General features: G+C 59.0%; 1 long non-coding RNA gene across 1 annotated transcript; it reads left to right on the top strand.

Annotated features, from left to right (window-relative positions):
- The first annotated feature begins 1,031 nt into the window (after positions 1 to 1,031).
- On the top strand, positions 1,032 to 3,953 carry LOC147080150 (uncharacterized). Its single transcript, XR_015077489.1, has 4 exons — positions 1,032 to 1,230; positions 1,578 to 1,673; positions 2,628 to 2,687; positions 3,914 to 3,953. It is a non-coding gene; the product is annotated as an uncharacterized LOC147080150 (long non-coding RNA).
- The last annotated feature ends 1,072 nt before the right edge of the window (positions 3,954 to 5,025 follow it).

Below are 5,025 nucleotides of genomic sequence, written 5' to 3'. Positions count from 1 at the left end.
GGGGCGGTACTGAGGGAGCGCCGCACTGTCGGAGGGGCGGTACTGAGGGAGCGCCGCACTGTCGGAGGGGCGGTACTGAGGGGGGGGGGGGCGGTACTGAGGGAGCGCCGCACTGTCGGAGGGGCGGTACTGAGGGAGCGCCGCACTGTCGGAGGGGCGGTACTGAGGGAGCGCCGCACTGTCGGAGAGGCAGTACTGAGGGAGCGTCGGAGAGGCAGTACTGAGGGAGCGTCGGAGAGGCAGTACTGAGGGAGCGTCGGAGGGGCGGTACTGAGGGAGCGCCGCACTGTCGGAGGGGCGGTACTGAGGGAGCGCCGCACTGTCGGAGGGGCGGTACTGAGGGAGCGCCGCACTGTCGGAGGGGCGGTACTGAGGGAGCGCCGCACTGTCGGAGGGGCGGTACTGAGGGAGCGCCGCACTGTCGGAGGGGCGGTACTGAGGGAGCGTCGGAGGGGCGGTACTGAGGGAGCGCCGCACTGCCGGAGGGGCGGTACTGAGGGAGCGCCGCACTGTCGGAGGGGCGGTACTGAGAGAGCGCCGCACTGTCGGAGGGGCAGTGCTGAGGGAGCACCGCACTGTCGGAGGGGCGGTACTGAGAGAGCGGCGCACTATCGGAGGGGCGGTACTGAGCGAACACCGCGTTAGTTTTAGTCTGCCTTTTTAGGTGCATGTTTGAAATCTTCCGGCACTTTTGGAAAAGCAGGGAGTTCTCATGGTATCCTGGAACCAATATTCTTTCCTCAACGAAAACCACAGAAAATAGCGGATCTGGTCATTTATCTGATTGCTGTTTGTGGGAGCTTGCTGAACCCAAATTGGCTTCCCTACAATACAATGGTGACGATGCTTCAACAGTGCTTCTTTGTCTGAGCAGCACTTTGGGAAGTGCGGAGATTGTGAAAGGGATGCCTCAATGACTGGAGGGATGTGAGCTGCACTTTCCCCGGCAGATTCCTGCTGCAGTGCCAGCACCATTGTGCAACTGCTCAGAGCTTAACTTCTGAAATCTGTGATGCAGAAATTGTGGTGCTGTCGCCTGGGTTCTGGGGTGTGGGCCGGTTCTGGGGTTCTGGCCGGTGCGATGCTTGCATGAACTGAGTGAAATCCTTTTCCAAATTGCAGTTAACTGAATATGAAAGTCTCCCGAAAGAAGTGGCGCGATCTGCATATACGCACAGGATATTGGAGATCGTGGGAAACATCAAAAAGCAGAAGGAGGAGATTATCAAGGTACTGTTGAGGCACCTTGAAATCGGGCCCCTTGGGGTAAATCGGTGACGGATACAAACCTGGAGTCTCCATTCCCCACTTGTCTCTGTCTCCCTTCCCCCTCACCCCCGCGCGCACTCTCGCTCTTCCCGCCTTTCTTGCTCGTACTCTGTCTCTGAACTCACCCAGCCTGTGTCTCAGGAAGTTAATAGTTTTAATTGAAAGCAGAAACCATACCTTTTCTGTAACTGAAGATGACCCAATCTGGAAACACTGGAGCCGGTAAAATATTCCGGGACGGAGGGGTGAAATTGCCTGCACTCCTCGGGACAGTCCCTTTAAATCTGGCGCACTTTCTGTTTTCTCAGATCCTTTCAGACACGAAGGATTTGCAGAAGGAAATCAATAACTTGACTGGGAAACTGGAGCGAACGTTTGCGGTCACGGACGAACTGGTGTTTAAGGTACGGTTACAAACGGCAATGAGGGAACAGTCCAGGGCAGAATGCACTTCAGCTGTCCCACGGTGTGCTGCACCAGCTGGGGGAATAGCTGGCTTTCTGACATTGCCCATGAATGTGTGGGTAGCGGCCACATGTCTGTACTCGGCGGCACTTGGAGCACATTTCCCAGGCAGCACCTCCGGCGGCTGATGGACAGGAACTTCACTGTGGCGGAACAAACTGAATAAATTTCATGCGGTCTGGGGAGGGGCGGCCGTTTGGGTCACTGTCTGGGGGGGGGGGGGGGGGCCCCCCCCTGTCCGCCCGTGTCACTGTCTGGGGGGGCCCCCTGTCGGTCTGTGTCACTGTCCGGGGGTGGGGGCCTGTCCGCCCGTGTTACTGTCCAGGGGGGGCCCCCTGTCCGCCCGTGTCACTGTCCGGGGGGGCCCCCCTGTCCGCCCGTGTCACTGTCTGGGGGGGCCCCCCGTCGGCCTGTGTCACTGTCCGGGGGTGGGGGCCTGTCTGCCCGTGTTACTGTCCGGGGGTGGGGGCCTGTCCGCCCGTGTCACTGTCCGGGGGGGGCCCCCTGTCCGCCTGTGTTACTGTCCGGGGGGGCCCCCCTGTCCGCCCGTGTCACTGTCCGGGGGGGCCCCCCTGTCCGCCCGTGTCACTGTCTGGGGGGGCCCCCCTGTCGGCCTGTGTCACTGTCGCGGGGGCACCCTGTCCGCCCGTGTCACTGTCGGTGTGGGCCCCCCTGTCGGCCCGTGTCACTGTCGGGCGGGGGGGGGGGGCCCCCCTGTCGGCCTGTGTCACTGTCGCGGGGGCACCCTGTCCGCCCGTGTCACTGTCGGTGTGGGCCCCCCTGTCGGCCCGTGTCACTGTCGGGCGGGGGGGGGGCCCCCTGTCGGCTTGTGTCACTGTCGCGGGGGCACCCTGTCCGCCCGTGTCACTGACGTTGCTTTTTCTTTTTTCTAGGATGCAAAACGCGATGAGGCAGTTCGGAAAGCGTACAAGTACTTGGCTGCTCTGCATGAGGTACAAATAAATTTTAAACTTTGTTCACCCAATCTATCGACAGGAAATTATATCCCGCCCACCGAAGCAGAGCAACGATGCACCGACCGAGCCACGTCCCACAGACTAATGGGGAATAGTTTTGGGGGGTGGGGGTGCGGGGGGGGGTTTCAATCCTGTACCCGGGTGTGGGACAGTGTGCGGGGGTTCAGTCCTGTACCCGGGTGCGGGACGGTGTGAGGGTCGGTCCTGTACCCGGGTGTGGGACGGTGCGAGGGTCGGTCCTGTATCCGGGTGTGGGACAGTGCGAGGGTCGGTCCTGTACCCGGGTGCGGGACGGTGCGAGGGTCGGTCCTGTACCTGGGCGTGGGACGGTGTGAGGGTCGGTCCTGTACCCGGGTGTGGGACGGTGCGAGGGTCGGTCCTGTACCCGGGTGCGGGACGGTGCGAGGGTCGGTCCTGTACCCGGGCGTGGGACGGTGCGAGGGTCGGTCCTGTACCCGGGTGCGGGATGGTGCGAGGGTCGGTCCTGTACCCGGGTGCGGGACGGTGCGAGGGTCGGTCCTGTACCCGGGTGTGGGACGGTGCGAGGGTCGGTCCTGTATCCGGGTGTGGGACAGTGCGAGGGTCGGTCCTGTACCCGGGTGCGGGACGGTGTGAGGGTCGGTCCTGTACCCGGGTGTGGGACGGTGCGAGGGTCGGTCCTGTACCCGGGTGCGGGACGGTGTGAGGGTCGGTCCTGTACCCGGGTGTGGGACGGTGCGAGGGTCGGTCCTGTATCCGGGTGTGGGACAGTGCGAGGGTCGGTCCTGTACCCGGGTGTGGGACAGTGTGCGGGGGTTCAGTCCTGTACCCGGGTGTGGGAGTCGGTCTTGTACCCGGGTGTGGGACGGTGTGAGGGGGGGTCAGTCCTGTACCCGGGTGTGGGACAGTGCGAGGGTCGGTCCTGTACCCGGGTGCGGGACGGTGTGAGGGTCGGTCCTGTACCCGGGTGTGGGACGGTGCGAGGGTCGGTCCTGTACCCGGGTGCGGGACGGTGCGAGGGTCGGTCCTGTACCCGGGCGTGGGACGGTGTGAGGGGGGTCGGTCCTGTAACGGGATTTTGAAGAAATCAGTCCATTCAGCACTTGACTGAACACTGACTGAGGATTATTCCAGTGACTGTGAAACTAATTTACCGGTATTATAAGAGGTGCACTTGGTCTTTGCCGAATTGTTCTCGAGCTGTTCAATGTGTTTAATTGTAGAACTGCAGTCACCTGATTCAGACCATCGAGGACACTGGTACAATCATGAGAGAAGTCCGAGATTTGGATGAGCAGGTGAGAAACTCTGTGTCTGTCCGTCCACCTCTGCGCCTGTCTGTGTCTCTGTCCACGTGCAGATTTCACTTTGACTCTCAGTAGGACGGCGCCAGGAATGGTTGATCTTTCTCGCGTATACTGGCAGCTTCAGGAGTACGCGTGTCTGTTCAATGTCTGAATGCTTTCTTGGTGTAGAGAATTTTTCCCGATACTTTGTGTATCTGACTTTCAGCTGCGAATTCTCCTGTGTCCTCCCACTCTGCCCATGACCTGAGCACGCTCCATGGTCGCACCTTGAGTACAGTATTGTGTCCAGTTTTGGTCGCCTTATCTGAGGAAGGATGTTCTTGCCATGGAAGGAGTGCAGCGAAGATTCACCAGACTGATACCTGGGATGGCAGGAATGACGTATGAGGAGAGATTGGGTCGATTGGGCTTATACTCACTAGAGTTTAGAAGAATGAGAGGGGATCTCATTGAAACTTATAACATTCTAACAGGACTAGACAGACTAGATGCAGGAAGGATGTTCCCGATGGCAGGGGAGTCCAGAACCAGGGGTCACAGTCTAAGGATAAGGGGTAAGCCATTCAGGACAGAAATGAGGAGGAATTTCTTCACCCAGAGAGTGGTGAACCTGTGGAATTCTCTACCACAGAAGGCAGTAGAGATCAATTCATTAAATATATTCAAGAAGGAGTTGGATATATTTCTTAAGGCTCAAGGGATCAAGGGATATGGGGAGAAGGCAGGGACAGGGTACTGAATTTGGATGATCAGCCATGATCGCGTTGAATGGCGGAGCAGGCTCGAGGGGCCGAATGGCCTCCTCCTGCCCCTATCTTCTGTTTTTATGTCAACACTTGTTTCTGTTGTTTTGCAGATTGAATCAGAAATTGGAAAGAAGACACTGAGCAACCTGGAGAAAATCCTGGCTGATTATAAAGCTATTCGGCAGGATAATGCCGCACTGGTGATGAAGCTGAAGGAGACGTAATCCTCCAGCAAACCAGGGAGATTGGGATTGATTTTAAACAGCTGAATGTGGGCATTGC

Source organism: Somniosus microcephalus, unplaced genomic scaffold, assembly GCF_052327205.1.
Source record: "Somniosus microcephalus isolate GS21.2 unplaced genomic scaffold, FLI_Smic_1.0 scaffold2011, whole genome shotgun sequence".
Lineage (NCBI taxonomy): Eukaryota > Metazoa > Chordata > Chondrichthyes > Squaliformes > Somniosidae > Somniosus > Somniosus microcephalus.
Note: the sequence above shows the minus strand (reverse complement) of the source record. Positions and strands in the feature narration are given on the sequence as shown.